The 22,472-nt window shown below is 40.0% G+C and overlaps 1 protein-coding gene and 1 pseudogene across 11 annotated transcripts in view; one reads left to right on the plus strand and one right to left on the minus strand.

Annotated features, from left to right (window-relative positions):
- The window catches only part of UVRAG (UV radiation resistance associated), a 309,656-nt gene that overhangs the window by 190,448 nt on the left and 96,736 nt on the right, over nucleotides 1-22,472 (minus strand). The gene's annotated exons all lie outside the window — the stretch shown is intronic.
- LOC139041171 (small ubiquitin-related modifier 1-like) lies at nucleotides 5,025-7,743 on the plus strand (annotated as a pseudogene).

Below are 22,472 nucleotides of genomic sequence, written 5' to 3' on the forward strand. Positions count from 1 at the left end.
GGAAATTCATCGCAATACAGGCACACCTTAACAAACAAGAAAAATCCCAAATAAGCAATCTCAAATTACACCTAATTGAATTAGAAAAAGAAGAACAAACAAGACCTAAAGTCAGCAGAAGGAGAGAAATAATAAAAATCAGAGCAGAAATAAATGCTACTGAAACAAAAAAGGCAGTAGAAAGAATCAATGAAACAAAAAGCTAGTTCTTTGAGAAGACAAATAAAATTGACAAAACTCTAGCCAGACTTACAAAGAAAAAAAGAGAGAAAGCTCAGATAAACAAAATTAGAAATGAAAGAGGAGAAATAACAACGGATACCATGGAAATACAATGGATTATAAGAGACTACCATGAAAAACTGTATGTCAACAAAATGGACAATCTAGAGGAAATGGATAAATTCTTAGACTCTTACAATCTCCCAAAGCTAAATCAAGAATAAACAGATAATCTGAACAGACGAATCATAAGTAAAGAGGTTGAGACAGTCATCAAAAGCATCCCAAAGAATAAAAGCCCAGGACCAGACGGCTTCCCTGGGGAATTCTACCAAACTTTCAGAGAGGATTTAATACCTATCCTTCTCAATCTATTCCAAAAAATTAAGGAAGATGGAACACTTCCTAACACATTCTATGAGGCCAACATCACTCTGATACCAAAGCCTGACAAGGATAACACAAAAAAGGAAAACTACTGGCCAAATTGCTGATGAACCTAGATGCAAAAATCCTCAACAAAATTTTGGCAACTCAAATACAGCAATACATCAAAAGGATCATACATCATGATCAAGTGGGATTTATAGGAGGGACACAGGGATGGTTTAACATCCACAAATCAATCAACGTGATACACCACATCAACAAATTGAGGAATAAAAACCACATGATCATCTCAAAGATGCAGAGAAAGCATTTGACAAGATCCAACAGCCATTTATGATAAAAACTCTTAACAATGGGGATAATTTTAATACAATAAAGGCCATATATGACAAACCTACAGCAAACATCATACTCAATGGGCAAAAAGTGAATGCCATCCTTTTGAGAACAGGAATAAGACAAGGATGCCCGCTATCACCACTCTTATTCAACATAGTACTGGAGGTTTTGGCCAGAGCAATCAGGCAAGAGAAAGGAATAAAAGGAATCCAAAAAAGGAGTAAAGAAGTGAAACTCTCACTGTTTGCAGACGACATGATCTTACATATAGAAAACCCTGAAGAATCCATTGGAAAACTATTAGAAATAAGTAACAACTACAGTAAAGTTGCAGGGTACAAAATCAACTTATAAAAATCAGTTGCTTTTCTATACTCTAATAACAAACTTACAGAAAGAGAACTCGAGAATACAATTCCATTTATAATCACAACAAAAAGAATAAAGTACCTAGGAATAAACTTAACTAAGGAGGTGAAGGACTTACACAATGAAAACTATAAGACACTATTGAAAGAAACAGATGATGACATAAACAGATGGAAAGACATTCCATGCGCATGGACTGGAAGAATAAACACAGTTAAAATGTCCATACTACCCAAAGCAATCTACAGATTCAATGCAATCCCAATCAGAATCCCAAGGACATTATTCACAGAAATAGAGCAAAGAATCCCAAAATTCATATGGGGCAACCAAAGACCCCGAATTCTTAAAGATATCCTGAGAAAAAAGAACAAAGCTGGAGGCATCACAATCTCCGACTTCAAAATGTATTAAAATCTGTCTTAAAGAGTGATTTCTATAAAGGAACATAGCAATTCAGATATGTCTGCCTGGAACAAAGCAGAGAAAGTCTATGATTTCTCATTCTAGATACTACACATTTATCAACATAGCCTGAATTTTTCTGGCAGTGACATTCCATTGATTATGAACATTGACTTGACTATTGCCTAAAGGTTCTACATCTTTTTTTATACAGGCTGTGCCCATATGTCAAGTCTTCCTCTTCTCATACAGTTGGTTTGAGAACTCAAGTATAAGGCTACATATCCTTATCCCAATTAAATTTCATCTTGAAATTTAAGATGGGCTGAATGTATATTCTACCTTTCCAGTCCCCAGAGATCTTTTTATATACTGATCCTGTTATACAAAGTAATCATCATCTTCATAACCTCCACACTACCATTGCATTAGCTTTCTAAGTTTTCAAGCTTTGCATAAGTTTTCTACATCTTTGTTCAAATGCTTAGATTGTAATATCCTGAAGCGAAGAACCATATCTCCCTTGTTCTCCACTATATCCCCAGCATACTGCAGTTTCTAACCTATAGTACTCGATAAACATTTGACCAGTAAATAACTGAATGAAGGGACATGTTGAACAGACCAGATCGAAAGCAGAATCCTATGCCGTGCTGTTAGGAACCTCCCTCTAGGTTGATAATAAGTCACTAAGCAGTTATAACTCTTCCTATCTTTACCACCATCTAGCTTGTACTTCTTCATCTTGCTCCCAGAACGTTCATTACATAGTCCATCAAACACCTTGCTGAAGTTATTGTCCAGATCTACAAATCTAACACCCTTTCAAAATGGAGACATTAGTCTGAAACAAGTTGTTCTCAGGAAAGGCTCACTGAAGGGGAAGGGATTTAAGCTTCAACTTGAAGGAAAGGTAGGCAGGACTCCGAAAACTGTATGTAAGAGAATAGCCATTTAAGGCCTCGGGAACAGCTTTTCAAAGTTACTAAAGGAGCAACGTGCGTTGCATGCTCAGAACAGAAAGCAGGCGGTGTGCTGAAGCAAGGGTACATGAGAGCAGTGTCATCAGAGCAGTCCGGGAAGGCTGAGAGAGCCGAATTGCTGTGGACTTGAGCAGCCTGAGAAATGCCTCACCTCTCCCCAGCACCTACAGCAGTCCTGGACACATGGGCATCACTTGAACACTTGTTGATGGGTTTATTAAATATGACAGTTTCTCAAAAGACCAGAAGTCTACCCTAAAGCCTGCTTCTACATTCTTCTGTCTAGACCATGCACATAGTTGAGAAGAACACACAGTCTCATGGTAATGGCATCAAATAAGACAAAACACTATTGCCACTTATGAAATTAACATCCTTTCATGGAAAAGTAAACGGTAGCATCGTGGGTGGGAAAGTTCTACTGAGGGGACAGTAGGTGTTGTGAAAGTATGCGATGACTGTGTCAGGTCTATCCAAGATGTGCCCTTGAAAACGAACGAACAACACCGACGAAGCAACAGTTAAAGAACAATAATCAACTCTTCGAATTTCCAACTTACATCTCAAATAACTCATTTCAGGCAAGAAGAACCACATTTGGCATCAGAGCAGGCTAAATCATTCCCAGATTTTTTCATAACACCATCCATGTGTTAAAATGCAAGTTTAATTTAAAATATATTGAGGGCTGGCCTGGTGGCGTAGTGGTTAAGTTAGTGCACTCTGCTTCAGTGGCCTGGAGTTCACGAGTTTGGATCCCAGGCGCAGACTTACACACCGCTTGTTAAGCCATGCTGTGGTGGCATCCCACATACAAAATAGAGGACGACTGGCACAGACATCAGCTCAGCGCCAATCTTCCTCACCAAACAAACAAACCAAAAACATTTTCAATCTAACCATCCAAATGCTTAAAATTAGGGGATAAAGTGAGAGATATTTCAACTCTCTGAAAAGCGAATGTGATCCCTCATTCCGTTCCATTGGCTTAAAATGCACTGTAAATGAGATGGTTCTAAGAACAACCAGAGAAGCTGGTTAAAAAAGGGCTCCCAGACCCCATACCTCACAGTGTATTTTAATGGGAGCAGTCTTTTTAAAAAAAAATTCATTTTACAATAAGTGTACTTAAGGAAGAACATACAAAAGTACTTTAGAATTAGAAACAAGAAAGGGGGCAAACTATGATATGAGCAAGATTTTAAAAATTAAAAGAAATACTATATACAACTTTATGCCAATAAACTAAAAAACCCAGGAAAAGTAAATGATTTTCTAGAAAACTATAAATTACCAAGTTGCCTCAACAAGAGATTGAAAATCTGACTAGATCAATAACCACAAAGAAATTGAAAAGGTAACCACAAGGTGACACAATGGGGAGTAGAGGGATTATAGGCCTTGATGGTTTTATAGATGAGAACCAACTCCTAAATCTAAATAATATAAATTGTCTCAAATCAGAGGAAAATATAGAGCACATCTCAACTCATTTTAGGCTCACTTAATCCTTACCAGTTCTGATTTGGATAGGAATGCACACAAAAAAATTAAACCATATGCCTGTCTCACTTATAAAGAACTGCAAAATACTAAATAAAATATTAGCAAACCTAACCAAGTGCTGTATTAAAAAATTCATCATAATCAAGCAAAATTTATCCCAGGATTATACAGATGGTTTAACATCATTAAGTCTGTGTAATCATTACATGAATAAAACAAAGGAGAAAAACTAGACTTATTCCTGATAAAAAAAATCCTTAGTTACACGAGGCATAGAAACTTTATTTGATAAAAAGAACTTTTCCGAAAACTGCAACATATATCATAATGAAATGTCAGAATATCAAGGATGCCCTCCGTGGTAAATTGAATTTTCCATATATGATCACAACAAAATCTCCCATCCTACATGGTCTTCTGCAGCGTGGCCTTAATATTTTCCCACCACGAGGCGGAATCTCTCTACCCCTTTGTAAGGGCAGTGGCCACGTGCCCGATAGTAACCATGAGTCCTTCTGGCCGCTTCTCGGCAGAACACCAACCAACCGGTATTGTAACAATCCGGGGCCTAGCCAGCCCAGATCTGTTTATCTCAAAGAATACCACATCCTGAAGGAACAGAGAGCCCTTCCATGTGAGCTACCGGTCCTCGGAACGGTGGTCATGCAAGGACGGCCCCTCTCGGCAAGCACACAGCCTTTGCTCCCCTGCTTGCTTACGCAACCCTCCCTCTGTTTGTAGTAGCAGGTGCACAACTTCACCCGGCCAGCCGCTCCTAGACTCCCTGTCCCTAAGGCCCAATAAGCCCTGATGTCTCGTACGCCACCTCTGGCTGTTCTCTTCAGTCTCAACAACCTGTCCCTCATGCTCGCACAACTGAGCACGCTGTCAGACGCCCTTGAATCTGGGTAGGCCCTGCGACTGCTCTGACAGATAGAATATGACACAAGTCACCCTGTGCTGGTGTGAGGCACAGCAGTAAACTGGCCTGGAAACTTCTACTTCCTCCCTCTGAACGCTCACTCTGGAGGAAAACAGCCTCCACGAAGAAATGTGACCACCCTGAGAACGCGATATGTGAGGAAGCCCAAGCTGGCCACAGGGAGAAGCTGCTTGTAGAAAGAGAGAGACGGCTGGCCAGTTTCCACTGTTCCAGCCATCCCAGCTGAGGCACTACCCTGTCAGGGAAGAAGCAGCCATCCGTCCAACCCAGCTGAACCCAGATGACTCCAGCCATAGCTGCCATCTGACTGCAACTACTTGAAAGGCCCCAAGTGAAAGCCACTCAGACGAGCTCGAGTCATCCCACAGAACTGCGAGGCTCTAAGAATAACAAAATGCTGTTTTCAACTACCGAGTCTGGGGATGATTTGATACGTAACAAGAGAACACTCACTGTGGAGGACTTCGTGTGATAAGGCATAAGAAACCAGAGGTGTACACTTAGAAACTAAGAGACAGAACTGTCACCATTTGCAAAAGATATCATTATCTACCTAACATACCCCAGGGAGTCAATTAAAAACTATTAGAATAAAAGACTTCAGTAAAGTACTGGATGCAAGATCAGCCTGCATAATCCAGAATGCCTTTAATTTCAAGAGTTTCTCCATTAACCTTACATGGTGTAGTGAGCAGCCTATCTCAACTGGTGAAACCATGGTACCAGTGAGTATAAAATGTAATTACATTACCACAAATGCACTTTGCTTTGGCTCACAGCCACAGATTCTATCTTTAACCCTGGTTAACTGGCTTATAAATGTAAATCTGTGATCACAAGAAAGATGGGGCAAGAGGAGTGTATTTGAACTAGCATATATTCATTCCAAAAATACCGTTTAAATCTGATCACTCTCAGGCCTCATTAAAAATAGTCCACTGCCCCCATACAGCCTATCCCACCAAATTAATACTTCTCAAAGTGAACCTCCCTCCATCCCGCACTCTGCAATTTCAAGGTGCTGCAAGTACTCCAGCAGAATCTTCCCATTGCATTTACCTCCTCCTCCACCTTACTGTCTGCTCTTTACCTCTCTAGAGACCCTCAAAACTCTTCTGATCTGAGAGCTTTCTTTATTCCTTACCTAAGACTTTTGGGAAATCACACTGGCTTCTTCTTTTTCTAAATGTTTTAACGCTCAAAACAATAAGGATACTAAGTATGTGTTATCTCATTCAATAAGCAGATGTACCACAAAGTTCAGCACTTGATTATGTTTGTCTTGCCACTAATTTTCCCATGTACTAAATCTTATTCAACTAGGTAGACAGCAAGCTTTTTGCCTTCTTGTTGCATCCTCTCTCTCACTGTGTCTAACAAAGGGTTGTACAATTAGCAAGAGTTTAATATGTACTTGATGCTTTTTTTTAAAAAGATTTTCTTTTTCCTTTTTCTCTCCAGAGCCCCCCAGTACACAGTTGTGTATTTTTAGTTGTGGGTCCTTCTAGTTGTGGCATGTGGGACATCACCTCAGCACGGCTTGATGAGCAGTGGCCATGTCCGCACCCAGGATCTGAACCGGCAAAACCCTGGGCCGCCAAATCGGAGCGTGCAGACTTAACCACTTGGCCATGGGGCCGGCCCCATGATGCCTTTTTAAATCATTTTAAAATTGTAATTTAAATAATATTCATCAACTAGTCGGCTTTCATAAGAACAGTGTTTAAAAACAAATTACTAAACTTCAGTTTTTTTTAATTGAAGCATAATTGACATATAACATTCTATTAGTCTCAGGTATACAACATAATGATTCAGTATTTGTATATATTGCAAAATGATAACCACAATAAATCCAGTTAACATCCATCATCATACATAGCCACAAAAATTTTTTTCTCATGTTGAGAACTTTCAAGATCCACTCTCCAACTACTACTTTCGAATATGCAGTACAGTATTATTAACTATAGTTACTTGATTAAATCTTAACAGAAAGTAAGTGGTTGAGCTGTGAAATAAAGACATGAATTTGTAAACCTTTTAGAGAGATTCTCCCTACGTGAGGGTGCTTTTTTTGTAGAGACCCCAAGGAGAAGCCACAAACACCATGTCTAAACCAAGAGGCAAAAGTTTCCACCAAGGAAGTGAGGTACAAGAAAGAAAGAGAATACATCTAATTCAAAGTCATCAGATAGGACAGCAGTGAAAGTCACTTCAAGGGAAAAATGACAACACATCTCAAGAAACTCAAAAAAATCATACTATCAAGTACATCGAGTTGCCATGAATTCATTCATGTTTCTCTTTGCTGATACTCACACTCCAAAAGGACTGGCAATGAAGCAGGAAGATGTGACTGAAATCTTTCAGGAACAAACAGGGGTAGGTTATTCAACAACTTGGATATACTTATTTTTTTCTTTTCCTTTAAGTCTTTTTTATTTTTAAAAATGGTTCTTTGGCAATGTAATATTCAAAACTGAATTGCTACTGGTACCCCATTTCTTTTAGATGCCATGTACTTTGAATTCTAATGCTCATTATTCATGATCGTGTGTTTTCATGGTCCTAATCTTTTCTGATCAAGCCTTAGTCCCCTCCATCTCCTTTTTGGAAATTACATGGTGCAGAGAGAGGTTACGTTTTCCAGGATTGCACATTTTCAGGCTTGTGATCATCAGATCAATGCAGGGTTCTTAATGATTTTCCACTTGGTCCTGAGGTTCTAGCACGTGAAATTATCCTCAACAGTGCCTTTCAGTGTAAAATGGAAGTTTTTCAGATTACTCAACTGTGGAGAAATGACATTTCCTTAATTTTAATCTTAATTTTAACTCTGGACCCAAAAAACCAGTAACAGGTCGGAGGGGGAGATGACAGATATGGTAACAGTAATGATTAACTTTAAAGGAGGCTTTATTGAAGAGACGACACACGTAAGACTTTTTTTAGATTGTGTCAGACACTCCCAGAAGAGTTCTAATTTCCAGGGAAATTAATGAGAAAGATATGGAGAAGCATATACAACAACAACAACAAAAATCTACAGAGAGAGAGTTCATTCCGGCTATGTCCTTGAGTATACACAGACAACAAAAGTAAAGTTAGAAAGGCATTTTTATGGAGTTTATTCCTGAATGTAAATCTATGAATGATGCCGCCTTCATTGAGAAAAACTTCCTACAAAAAATGTCAGCCGAATTAAATAATGTGCTTAATGATATAGCTGAAAACATTTTGGCGCAAATTGATTTTGTTAACAGAATGGTAACAAACAGTTCAGACTGACAGACAAGCCAGAGACTAACCAATAATTCATTTTCGGGGTGTGCAGCAGAAACACCTGAGCTGCTTTTTACAAGGCATAACGATTAATTCATAAACCCCCTCAATCAGAATCTAGAAAAATTAAAATGATAATTATCTATAAACATGCAAAAATGTATAATAATGTCATGATTTTTCTTAAAGCGCAATTTTACAATTAATACAGTCTCTGTGGAAACACGTAGGCAGTCAGATAGATTCGGATTTTGTAAATATAATAGGTAGCAGAATGTAGTGGTTAAGCACGTAGGCTGTGGCACCAATGATGGTTCAAACCCCAGCTCTGTTGTTTATTAACCATGTGACTTTGTGGAAGTGACCTCGCCTTTCTGTGCCTCATCTGGAAAATGAGGATAAAAATAGTGCATTCTTCAAAGGTTTATTTCTGAGGATTAAATACTTATTAAGCATCCGTGATTTTATCATTTGAAAAGTACTCAAACATTAGCGATGATTCTAATTATTATTATCCTCTTAAAGCCTATACATTTATACCAACAAGAATGCCACTGTCCAAAGCACTTTGGGGAGCTGCCCACAAAACCTGCGGTACGGTCTCTGAATATCTTCAATAATGGCAAATCTCCATCTCTGCTGGAGGGCTTGATATTTTAGGAAGCATCACAATTAATCTGGGCCAAATTCTGGTGACTCAATCAGGCTGAATAATGACCTTTTAAGTGAAAAACAAAATGTGATGGCTTAGTAAAGCAACTTTCTGCATGTTGTCAGTTCTGGAAATAACTAGGAAATTGACTCATTGTCGATTGAGGTCACCTTTATGGTCAAAGGAACATGACAGTGTTAGTATTAGGACTTATTTTAGAGGTCTTTTAATTCAAAGTTCTCATTTTAAATATGAAAACAGAACCCCGTTAGCTTAAGCAACTTGGCCAAAGTCTCAAAGCGATGCCACTCAGAAAGCTGGGCCGAAGCCCAAGATCCCTAACTTCCAACTCACTTTTCCCTCCTCTGCGCCACACGGCCTGTTGTCCTCTTTGTCACACTCGCATGCCACATTATACTTATACAAGTGGTCTTATCACTGGTATTAGAAAGTAAAAAGCTGCTCCCGGAAATTGAAATGTTTTCATGGACGCCCCTTTTGCCAATACATGTGATTAACTGCTCATTTCGGTTTTTAGTATAATGTTTCAGAATAGGCTTAACAAATTTCGACATTTGGCCTACTATCTGAAGAAAATGAGCTAATACAGAATTCCTTTCAGATTGGTAGTTTTGTTGCAGTTTTAACTGGACACAAATCAAAATTACTGCAGTGTCTCTACAGACATGTTTCTACAGCATACTACTACTTACAACTCTTGAAGTCTGTTCCCAAAAAATTAACCAGCACAACTCTCCTTTTTCCTCTTTTTTGTCCCATTAGACCCCTAGTTCATTACCAGTCTCACACACTTGCAAATGCCTCATAAGTCTCTCCGTGACTGATAAGCAAACAATAATCTGAAGAAGGCGAGACTCATGGACTTACAGTCTTTAGACCACGTGTTCCTGAGGCCTCCTGGGTTCTACAGGGTGTGCTTGTGTGTAAGTACGCACATACATGTATAAAGACACATGTATATATGTTTTATGTCTGTATGCATAAGCACAGGGGACTCTCTAAGAATGTACACTATAGTGAAAGGACATTCGACCGGAAGCTAAACAATCTGGTTCAAATTCAGTTTTACCAGTTTAAGAGCTATGATTTAGAGGAGATTATATAACCTCTCTAATCATCTCTAAGCTCTGAGTTCTCTATGGAAAGGGGTCAGACCATATTAATCTTTGGCCCACAGGAGGCTTTCCATAAATGTGGCTCAGTTCAAATGTGAATGGGAACAAAGGGAGAAGAAGAAAATGATACAGAGGTAGCAAAGTAAGGTCTACACCTCTCACTAAAGGGGAGCGTAAAGCCATCTTTTACCCTGAAGTTACTAAAATGCTGTTTGGACACCAAAATCCTTAGGACCAGCATAACTCATTCTACTTCTGGCCAAGATAGAGTAACAGAAACTAGATTTATTCTCCCCCAGAAACAACTAAAAAAACCCTAAGAAAACATGGGAAACAATGGTTCTCAAGACACTGGCCACCAGGCAACAAAGGACAGTGGTACCTAGAGTGAGGGAACACGAGAGGCGAGCCCCATGACTGCCCCAGCTTACCACCTGGAGAAAGTTTCCAGCCGAAGGCACATGGAAGGGGATTCCAACAGAGCAAGGCAGTCTCCCTGGGTTGAGAAGAGAGGTGGGAGTCCAGGGCAAGCACAAGTGCTCGAGTTCCCAGCACACAGCACGAGAGAAGAGAGCGCACACAGAAAACTCCTGAGATCTGCAAGGGGTCACACTCAAGGATTCAGTTGTGTACCGATCAGTAAATAATGGGAGGAAAATACTAATATTGTTCAGAGTTGACTTCAGAGCAAAGAATATCACCAGGAATAAAGAAGCCAATTTCATAATGATAAAGAAGTCAATCTGTCAAGAGGACATAACAATTCTAAATGTTTATGCACCTAACAACAGCTTGAAAACGCATGAAGCAAAATGTGACAAATCCAGACTTCAAGAAGAGATGTTAACACCCCTCTCTGAATAAGTAAGTGAAAAGCTAGAAAGAAAATAAGCAAGGATACAGAACACCTGGAGGACAAATGTGACCTAATTAACATGTAAAGAACACTCTCCTCAACAGCAGCAGAACAGATATTCCAGCGCGCACAAAACGTTTAACGTTAAAGAACAACATTCTGAACCACAACACAAGGCTCAATAAATTCAAAAGGATTCAAGCATACAATGTTAACTTCTCTCATCACAATGCCATTTAATTAAAAAATCAATAAAAAAAATCTGGAAAATACGTGAAAATCAAATAAATTTCTAAATAACCCATGAGTAAAAAAAATCAAAAGGAAAACTGGGTAGTTTAAAATGAATGAAATTGAAAACATGACACATCAAAATATATAAAATCCAGCTAACATACTACTTGGAGAGAAATTTATAGTACTAAAACCATATATTAGAAAACAAGAAAGGCCTCAAATCAATGACCTGGGCTTTCACTGTAAAAAACTGGAATAAGAAGTGCAAATTAAACTAAAAGTGAGGAGGAGGAAGAAAATAATAAATATCAGAGCTGAGATCAATGAAACAGAAAACAAAAGCAATAGAAAAAAAATCAATGGTACCAAAAACTGTTTCTTTGAGAAGATCAAAAATATTGGTAAACCTCTAGCTAGACAAAACAGGAAAAAAAAAGAAGGCCCAAATTACCAATAGCAGGAATAGGAGAAGGAACAGCACTACAGATTCTACAGATATTAAACTTTACCACTTAGATGAAACGGACAAATGCCCTGAAAGACACAAACTACCAAAGCTCACTCAGGAAGAAACCAATAAACTGAACAGTCCCACAGCTAGAGAAATTTTAGTTAAAATCTTCCTACAAAGGAAATTCCAGGCCCAGACGGCTTCACTGTGAATTCTACAAAACACGTAAAGAAGAATACCAATTTAACACAGTCTCTTCCAGAAAACTGAAGAGGGAGTATTTCTTAATTCATTCTATGATTCCTTACAAATGTCAATGGACATTTGGATTATTTCCAGTTCTTGGCTGATACAAATAAAGATCTTATGAATATTTGTATACAAGTCTTTATTTGTACATATGCTTTCATTTCTCTTGGATAACATCTATGAGTAGAATGGCTGGGTCATGCGGTAGGTATATGCACTGCAGAACATCCATACAATGGAATACAACTTAATAGCAACAACAAATGAACTATTTTGATACACACAACACGGATGAATCTCAAAATAATTACCTTGAGACATAGAAGGCAGAAAAAAAGAACACATACTATATGATTCTATTTATATAAAATTCTAGAAAATTCAAACAAATCTATGGTGACAGAAAGCGTATCAGTGGTTGTCTGGAGATGGGGAGAGAACAAGTGGGAAGAAGGGATTACCAAAGGGCACAAGGAAACTTTCAGAGCTGTTGGATATGTTCATTGTCTTACTTATGACAATCAAAACTTATCAAGTCGTACACATTAATCATGTAAAGTTGATTACGTCAATTATATCTTAATAAAGCTGTTTTAAAAAAAATCCTTAGCACCAGAACTCAAGACCCTTCACCTCTATTAACTCTGACACAGGAACACAGCTAGCCCTGCAGAGAGAGATATCATGGTACTTTCCTAAAAACTACAGTGGAAAATTCACTAAGTACTTGTTAGACACACTCAAACAATAGCATCCATTCATTCTTTCAACCAATATTTACTCAGAACCCAAAAAGAAGAACAGTGCAGAGCTAAATGCCAAAAATGGTGCAAAGATGAATTCGGGGGCTGGTCCCGTGGCCGAGTGGTTAAGTTTGCGGGCTTCACTTCTGCAGCCCAGGGTTTCGCCGGTTCGGATCCTGGGAGCAGACATGGCATGGCTCTTCAGGCTGTGCTGAGGCGGCATCCCACATGCCACAACTAGAAGGACCCACAGCTAAAAATATATAACTATGTACTGGGGGGCTTTGGGGAGAAAAAGGAAAAAGAAAATCTTTTTAGAAAAATGAATTAGATCTGATGTTTCTAACAATCACTTTTAAAAGATTTAATTAAATGTTTACTGACAATAGGAGACAATGACCTTCTCACTTTCTGGTCCCTCATTTACAGACGTGCACACACGTGCTGACTATCCACATCTCTCTACAAAACTGAGGCAGTATTTTGCTCTGTATTCTAAATATCCCTGGTAGCCAGGCTGGCAGGAAACTTCAGCATTACTATGTGCATTAGGAATATGTGAGGTGAGAGTTTTACCACTCACCTTGTATTCTGAGATGCATGGCCTGCAGCAGCATGCCTTTAGCCATCATACAGTTGTGTCATCCAGGGACATCTGCTAGTACCTATGTACGGTCCCTTCAAAGACAGATTAATGTTTCTAATGAAAATATCAACATTGAGAATACTTAAGATGAAAAGACTAGATAAAAATAAAGTAAGATTTATTACAGTTATGACCTCATGTTAGCCACCATCCCCATCCAAATAGGCTGCTTTACCCATCACACCCACCTCTTGCATGGGACTATACAATGAAAACAATTGGCTTCAAAGAGAAAAGCCACAAAAACTGTAAACCATCCTTTTTTCCTTCCATCCTTCTTCTCTTCTTGAATAATTCAGTCTAAGAGCCTTAGTGGAGCCAAACAAGTCAGACTTCCATGGAGTACTGGAAATGGCAGGGAAGGGAGGGCAGCCTGACCCAAAGTATAAGAGCCTAGGCAAGGTCATAGGGGAGTCCAAATAGAGGGTGGAGGATGATGACCCACTGCAGGGGACAGAACCTCAGTGGGATAAGGACAGTGTGAACTCTTCACATGCCCTATATCATACAGTCCCACATGCGGACTCGTGGTTTTCAACATAGGTAGGTAGGTAAGTAGGTAGGTAGACAGATAGACAGAGGATACAAAAACATAGATGAGCCTGTGTGTGTGTGTGTACATGCAGATATTTCCGAGCTCTCTCCACTGAGGGCCCGGGAGTAGTGACACCCCAGTTACAAAGAAGACACACAGACCCAGATCTTGGTTTCTAAAAAACTGTTTTTCCTAAAAGAAACCAAAGCTCCTTGGAGAAATGACTAATTCTAATGCAGGCACAAAGGGAAAATAAACCTGGAATATGCTGTGCCCGGGAATAATGTTGCACAGGGGCAAAGGGAATATAAGCCTGGAATATGTATATGTACTCAAAGAGTGATGGAAATATGTCATAAGAAAACAGAAGCCAGCTTAAAAAGGTTCCCATGGCCAAACCTGGAATAAGTTGAGTATCAAAATAAATCATTATAGTACAGATTATAACCCATTGGATAAAATGGGAACCCATGAACTCATACTGATATGAACAAATAAATATGAAAGAGAAGAAAGCTTTCCCTTACAGTAGACTATCAACTGATGAATATAGAAAAAATTAGAAAATAAGCGTTTGGCAGCTATCATTTTAATAATTAATTCAGCCAAGAAACATCAATGTATCTTAACACTAATGGGTGGAAATTTGATGAGAAATAAAATATTTACATTATCTAAAAGCAACTTTCCACAAAATACTTAATAGATTGTCAAGCAAAAAAGGGTAACTTCACAGAGAAGAAATTTGGCAGACACCACACTAATCAAGTGATCTGTACACCTAGATCTATAGTAATATAATGTATATTACTAAATACTGTAATATACTATGTATATTAACGTATACTTGGATCTATAGTACTGTTGTAAAGGGGGTTTCTTTGTGGCTCAGTGTTTTAAGTAATCTTACAGACATGAGAGAAGAGTTAATCATAATCACATAACAAAATGTAATTTTTAAAAAAAAACTTAATAATGTAACAATAAGATAACTAACAAAAACATACAGGTGGAGGGAGAGAAAGAAGGTGGCAGGTACTATAAATGCGCTAAATTCCTCTTCTTTCATTGTCTAAAGCCAAGTTTATTTATCAACTAACAGAAACAAAATATATTATTTCAAGTTTTTATCACAACAATCATAAAGGAAAACAAAGAGTGTTAAAGGTGGTTATTGCTAAGGAGTGAGACTGGGGCAGGGTTAAGGGAGGGTAGAACAGGACCTTTTTTTTTTAAAGATTTTATTTTTCTCCTTTTTCTCCCCAAAGCCCCCCGGTACATAGTTGTATATTTCGTTGTGGGTCCTTCTAGTTGTGGCATGTGGGACGCTGCCTCAGCGTGGTTTGATGAGCAGTGCCATGTCCGCGCCCAGGATTCGAACCAACGAAACACTGGGCCACCTGCAGCGGAGCGCACGAACTTAACCACTCGGCCACGGGGCCAGCCCCAGGAACTTTTACTTTTAGCTTTAGAATTTGGTTTTAAAAAAAACAGGGGGCCAGCCCCTGGTGTAGTGGTTAAGTCAGGCGTGCCCCATTTCGGTGACCCAGGTTGATGGGTTCAGATCCCAAGCGCAGATCTACACTACTCATCAAGCTATGCTGTGCCAGCAATCCACAAACAAAACAGAGGAGGACTGGCATAGACGTTAGCTCAGGGCTAATCTTCCTCCAGCAAAAAAAAAAAGAGAGGAGGATTGGCAACAGATGTTAGCTCAGAGCAAATCTTCCTCACGGGAAAAAAAAAAAAAAAACCCCGCAGGTTTCACTTTCATTTTTTTTCTTTTTTTACTGAGGAAGATTTGCCCTGAGCTAACATCTGTTGCCATCTTCCTCTTTGTCTGTGAGCCGCCACTGCCACACTATAGCCGCTGACAGATGAGTGGTGTACGTCTGCATCCAAGAACCAAACTGGCCACTGAAGCAGAGTGCATCGAACTTAACCACTAGGCAACCAGGGCTGGCCCTCACTTTAATTTTTTAAAAGGAGCTGAGGAAGGGGTGGAGGAGAAAAGAAAAGGAAAGAAATTATCATTTCTTCCAGGAAGTTTCCTGTGACTACCTTGGGGCCTCTTTCCTTGTTTCCCAGAGAAGAAAGTATGGGACACTATCAGAGCATTTATTAGAAGGTACTGTGTTTTTGCGCTTAGTTGTCTGACTAAGCCATAGATTAAAATCTCCTTGAAGACTGGGGTCAGATCTTACATACATTTGTATTGCCAGCACATAACTAGTACAATAACTAGTAGAAGAGCAATAAATAGCTGTTGAATAAATGAACAACATATGAATAATGGTCACAGTGAATAAAACTGGCAATATCAACTCTTCATTTGGAAAACTGCATTAAAAAAAGAAAACAAGGGGCTGGTCTGCTGGCATGGTGGTTAAGTTCACGCGCTCTGCTTTGGCGACCTGGGGTTCACAGGTTCGGATCCCAGGCGCAGACCTAGCACTGCTCACCAAGCCATGTTGTGGCAGCATGCCATATAAAATACAGGAAGATTGGCACAGATGTTAGCTCAGTGCCAATCTTCCTCAAAAAAAGAAAACAAACCAAACGAAAAAAAATAAATCAAAACATCAACATTTACAGTTGTGTCATGCTAACTGTATCTCACCAAAAAAGTTCATTTTGAAAAAAAACTTTTGATGAATTCCCAGGAAAGGTCAAAAGAAATTTAAAAAGCAAACAAAGAAAAGAAAAATCCCCAACACCTTGCCTTTCCCATTTGCTTTCTATCAAAGGTCCTTTTCGCCACTTCCTATGAGTCGTCTAAACTCCGTATCAAATGCAGGCTGACTTGCAGATGCCAGCACATACTGTGCCTGTTCAGAGTATTTTTCAGAGTGGTGAATTTATTTATGTATAAACAATGTTTCAAGTCTATTCAAGCGGCTCCACAGAGTAATTCCACATGACAACTTTTTTCTACCATGAGAATCTACTTATAGTAAAAAGAAAACCATAGTTTGAAAACAAGCGCTGAGAATTTACGGTTTCCAAGGCTACAGGGCACAGTTTAACGTTGAAGCAGCAAAAACGGAATGCCTAACACTTTCAATAAGTATATTTTTTCTCTGAACAATTATAAAACTTTCTTTTTCTGTCTGCTCTCTATAAAAACAGTTCTATAATAATAGTTTATCATATAAGGGATCACTAAGTTAAACATTCATTTTTAGCCTTGAGAACAACACATTCGTAGTTCGCTATTTCACCACTTTGCTGTTCAGCTCCACAGTTTGAAGAAGTGTTAGGATTACATGGCCCTTTGATCAAATAATAGTAAAAAAACACAGAATGGAACTGTGATGAGGTCTAAAAAGTACAAAAGACATTCATTAAGCACATAAATTCTTCTGATGTCCCGTTAAACACAGCACAGGCCAGCAGAAGGGGCCTCGCTCCTGGGGGGTGCCAAGAAAGTGTTGTACAACCTTGGGCAAGTCCTTGAACCTTCCTAACCCTCAATTTCCTCATTTGCCGATTGTGCAAGGTTGTTGAAAGGATGAAATAGGATAAATAAAATATGTACAACACCTACTGCAATATTTGCACATTAACGGGCACTCCAAAAAAAAGCAGCTAGCATTGAGGAGACAGGGCGGCATCTATACAAAAAGATAATAATGCAAGGTTAATAAAGTAAGTGTCCACGGCACAGAATACTTGTTAAGTGCAATAAAAGTACAGGAAATGAAGTGAGATCCAAGAAGGCTTCCTAGAGCAGAGGAACGTGATCCACATCTGGAAGAATTTACTGAACGTGTCAGGCAAGCATTCTCCACCTTTCCACAGGCCGTTACCTGGCGTAATCTGCTGCTCCTTGCATGGCCTGACAAGCTCGCGTTCATTCTTGATTAATTTATCGCTTACCATGTGCTGGGGGAGAGGCCAAGCAGCAGAGGCTATAATAGTGAGCAGGGTAAACCAGCCTCCCCGCCCCACAAAGGTTACGATGTATTGAGGGAAGCAGAGTAATTCCACAAGCAATGACATCACCATGGAAAGTTCTCTAAGAGAAGATGTCAAGGTGATTCCTTTCTCTCCACCCCAAAATGAAGACCCGACTGAGCACGCGAAGGCCGAGACTGAGACGTGGGGTAAGTCAGGAGGCTCCCTTGGGCCTACACCGCGGGCTTTCACGCAGCCCTGCGCCAGAGAGCTGCCCTTCGGGCACCCACTCCCAGGGCAGCGCACTGACCTTACTTCTGCTGCTGTTCACTCTGTGCACAGCTCTGCTGGAGCTGACCGGGAGCGGAGCGACTGGCGGAGTAGCACAAGGCCCTACTAATGACAGGTTCTCAGTAAAGATCTGTTGCTAGTGACATTTTATTTCAAAGGATTGAGCAGCATTCTTTTCTTAGATTACTGGATTACTAAACCCTTGCACCTAATTCATCCTAAAATTTTCATCTGCAAAGTGTATCACACTGCACGCTCCATGAGCATATGAGTAACATACAGTAAAATTCCCAACTGTTAGTTTCCATACACATTCTCACAATCATATTATCATAACTGTTTGATCATCAAAAATGTTAGAAAACCCATAAACCCAATCTAATAACAAGAAAAACATTAGACATCTCAACAGAGGGACACTGTACAAAATACCTGATCAGTAATCCTCAAAACTATCAAGATCATCGACTACAAGCCTGAGAAACTATGACAGCGAAAAGGAATCTCAGGAGACATGATGACTAAATGTAATATGGCAACCAGAACAGACCCCGGAAGAGGAAATCTGAACAAAATATGGACTTCAGTTAATAATAATATACCAATATTGGTTCACTAGTAACAACAAATGTACCACTGTGAGATAGTAGAAAATGTGTGTATTGGTTTCTGCCCCTAGTTCCTAGCACAGGCTCCTAAGACCCCTGTAATTTCCTAAATGATAAAAAGCGCTAGGAGCATCTTTTGTTCTAATATTTGGTCTCTGACCCTGGTTCCTAACACAGAGTTCCTAAATCCCTTGGAATTTCCCCAGTGATAGCAGTGTCTTTTGTTCTAATGAGGTGACTCCTGGTGGGCTCCTAGATGGGGGACAGTCAGGAGAAAGAGCAAGCCATGATTAGAAGCTTGGAATTTTCAGCTCTATCCCCCATTCTCCAGAGAGGGGAGAGGTGCTAGAAATTGAATTAATAATTGATCATAACTATGTAATTAAGTCTCCATAAAAATCCCAATAAAATGGAGTTCAGAGAGCTGGCTAGCTGTACATGTGGAGGTGCTGGGAGAGGGGCACTCCAGGAAAGAGCAGGCACTCTTTGCACCCCTTCCCATATACCTTGCTTTCTGCCTCCATTCCATCTGGACAGTCATCTGCATCCCTTACCAGATTCTTTTATGATAAATTAGTAAACAGTAAACTGTTTTCCTAAGTCTGGTGAGCCACTCTAGCAATTTGACTGAACCCAAGGAGGAGGCTGTAGAAACCTCCAATTTACAGGCCAGAAGCACAGGTGACAACCTGGACTAGAGACTGGTGTCTGAAGTGGAGGGCAGTCTTGTGGGACTGAGCCCTTAACCTGTAGGATCCGACACTAACTCCCAAGTAGACAGTGTCAGAATTGAGTTAAATTGTAAGGCACTCAGCTCGCGTCACGAAATTGCTTGGTGTGGGCAATGTGGGCAATCCCCCCACGGCTGGCGTGAGAAGTATGTGAGTGAGGCAGTGTGGGAGTAAAGCAGAAAAACAGGAGGAGGACTATTTTTCCTACTCAACCATACTGAGGAGAGAGACTACGAATAGGGGAAACGGTACACAGGGTACATGGGAACTCTCTGTACTATCTTACAATGTTTCTGTAAAACATTTCGTAAAGTAAGAACAGATATTTTCAAAAATGAAAACAAAATAAAGACCAGCTGATTTTTCATAACATCAGACTCAGGATGTTTATAACACCACTGTGAAAAATCAATACCTAAAATACTCACAGAAATTACCCAACGAAACCTGAACAAATAGTCCTCTTTATTTAAACAAAGAATATATTTTCAAAAAGATCCTGCCAGATTGCAATCAAGCCTAACAAAAACACAGCCATCCCTGCAAGACCAACAACCCTGTATTTCTGCCACTGAGTCCTTTCCCCAGGGATTAGGTGACAAGATTCTCTGTAAAAATATCAACTTGATCCTCCTCCACAAATTTTTGAACTGATGTCACAGTTCAAGCTTGAAGAGTTTGAAAACTGAGCAAAGCGGGCTGCCTCCCATTCTAACACTGAGAAAAAGCAGGACATCTGAGAAGATGTTGTGTGACACATACACTGAGGTAAGAAGAGGTAGTGAGACCCAAGTGAGCTCTTCCTCCTAGGAAGTTCGACCAACAGCAATGATTTACACCACTTTGGGGACACTTACGAGTCACCACCTTGTGTGACCAGTTATCTCTTCATATGCATACGCATATACACACCTACCCAAACTCTAAGTTCCATGAAGGCAACAAGTACCTTTCCACATTTTTGTACCCAAAGTGCCTCATATGTGAAATCTTGTAGGATGATGAATTGCCAGCAAAATGAAATGGAAATAATCAGTTTAATCATAGATGTTTTTAAACTGAAGTGAAAGTCACATGACATGCAATTGACCATTTTAAAGTGTACAATTCAGTGACATATATGCACTCACAATGTTGTGCAACTACCACATAATCACAGACTCTTATCTTAGAGATAATTGAATCCGGCTCTCTCTCTCCCTTGCCCCTCCTCCAAGAGCTAATGAATATCAATTCCCTTCCTCCTTACTATAAATTGGCTTTCTCCTTATACCATTCCGTAATTAAATTTGTTTGCAGTGGCAACAACAGCAGGCAGACATCCACTCCAGCGAGAGGGAGCTCACTCTCTCCTCCAAAGGACACTTCCGTTGGTGCCACCTCTAACTGCTAAAAAGTACCTTCTCACATCAAGTCAACATCTGCCTTCCTTTGGCTTCCACTGGACTCACATGATGCCACCTCCAATATTCACAAGCTATGACTGTCAGGCCAGTTATTTTAAGCCTCGGTTTTCTCATCCGTAAAAATGGGGATAATAATACCTACTGTTACAGGGCTGTTGTGAGAAACAAGATCATGTATGAGTCAAGTGGGGCTCATGTGTTTCCACCTACACCCTAACACTGAGCTTGGAGATGAAGCAGATGTCTTCCTTGCAACCCACTGCTGCTTCAAACTGCTGCTCTCCCTAAAAAGCCTTCGTCCCTTTAATGCACACACTGATTATGCCACTTCCCCTTCTTGCTGCTATCTACGGTCCTCCCATTCCAGGTTAGCAATTAAAGATTTTAGCACCTGACACCATCTTTCTCTCCATCACTACTCCTGCCATTGTTCTTGATGACTTCTACACCAACATAAAAGATCCATCCAATACTCAACCTCTCAGATTCTTGACCTCCACTCAGTTCAGCCATTGATTCTCTTACTTCAAATCATAATTAATAACTGCAGCAGCTTTAAAACCTCAATTTCAAGCATCCCAACCTCTAATCACCACACTACACTCCATATTTCCAGATCCCTTCACTCCAACAATTCACTCTCACCACCAGAACTTCCAATCCATTAAGCCTACCACTTTTCCACTGACCACCACTTCCTTCATGTCCTCACTTCTCTCCTTATCCAGCTTAGATTCTATGGTCCATCGTTATAAATCACTCCTATGGCCCTCTCTTCTTCCCCTTGAATTCACCTAGCAAAACCCTTTCCTGGTTAAATTCAACTCATTGCCTTCTTCACCTTTGCACCCAAGTGGCTGAAGACAGCTGGAGAAATACACTCAGCATGCTGAATGGCCTCCATTAAATTTATAACCAAAGTATGGTCCCTGGACCAGAAGCATCAGGTTCACCTGGGAGAGCTACAAATGTAAATTCCCCAGCCTCACCTCAGACCTAAGGGATCAGGAACCTTGGGGGCGGGGCACAACAATCAGTGTTATAACAAGCCCTCCAGCTGATTCTGATGCAGGCTAAAGTCAGAACTAACGCGTCTAGTTAATTCACTCTCTCATTCTCTAAGATGACCATTTTAAACCTTCTCTTTTCTCTTCAATCCTTATGCATTCCTTCCACCTTCCTTCTACCTGGCTGAGGACCCTCCTGAAGGACAGAAGCAGTGAGAGGACAACTTACGCATTCTCCTATTACCAAGTCTACCATGTGATTCTGTATACGTACCCACGTACTCTGCGTTCCCCACAGGTGCAGCCCTTCTTCCTCAGGCCACTCGTACAGTGGATTCCCCGTCTTTCCCTTATCAAAGGTTTCTGTGCCTGCTACTAGACCCTCTCTTTCTCATGCATCTACAAACTTTCCTTCAGCACGTGACCACGCTAACCTGACCCTCCATTTCTCTCCAGCTTTAGTACCATTTCCCTGCTCCTCCTCTGTACAGAAAAATTTCACAAGAGTAGTCTAGATTTCTTGTCTTCATTTCCTCACTCCGATTATCTCCTTAACCTGGTCCTACACCGCCACCAAAAGTGCTC

The sequence above is a fragment of the Equus asinus genome, chromosome 20 (assembly GCF_041296235.1).
Source record: "Equus asinus isolate D_3611 breed Donkey chromosome 20, EquAss-T2T_v2, whole genome shotgun sequence".
NCBI lineage: Eukaryota > Metazoa > Chordata > Mammalia > Perissodactyla > Equidae > Equus > Equus asinus.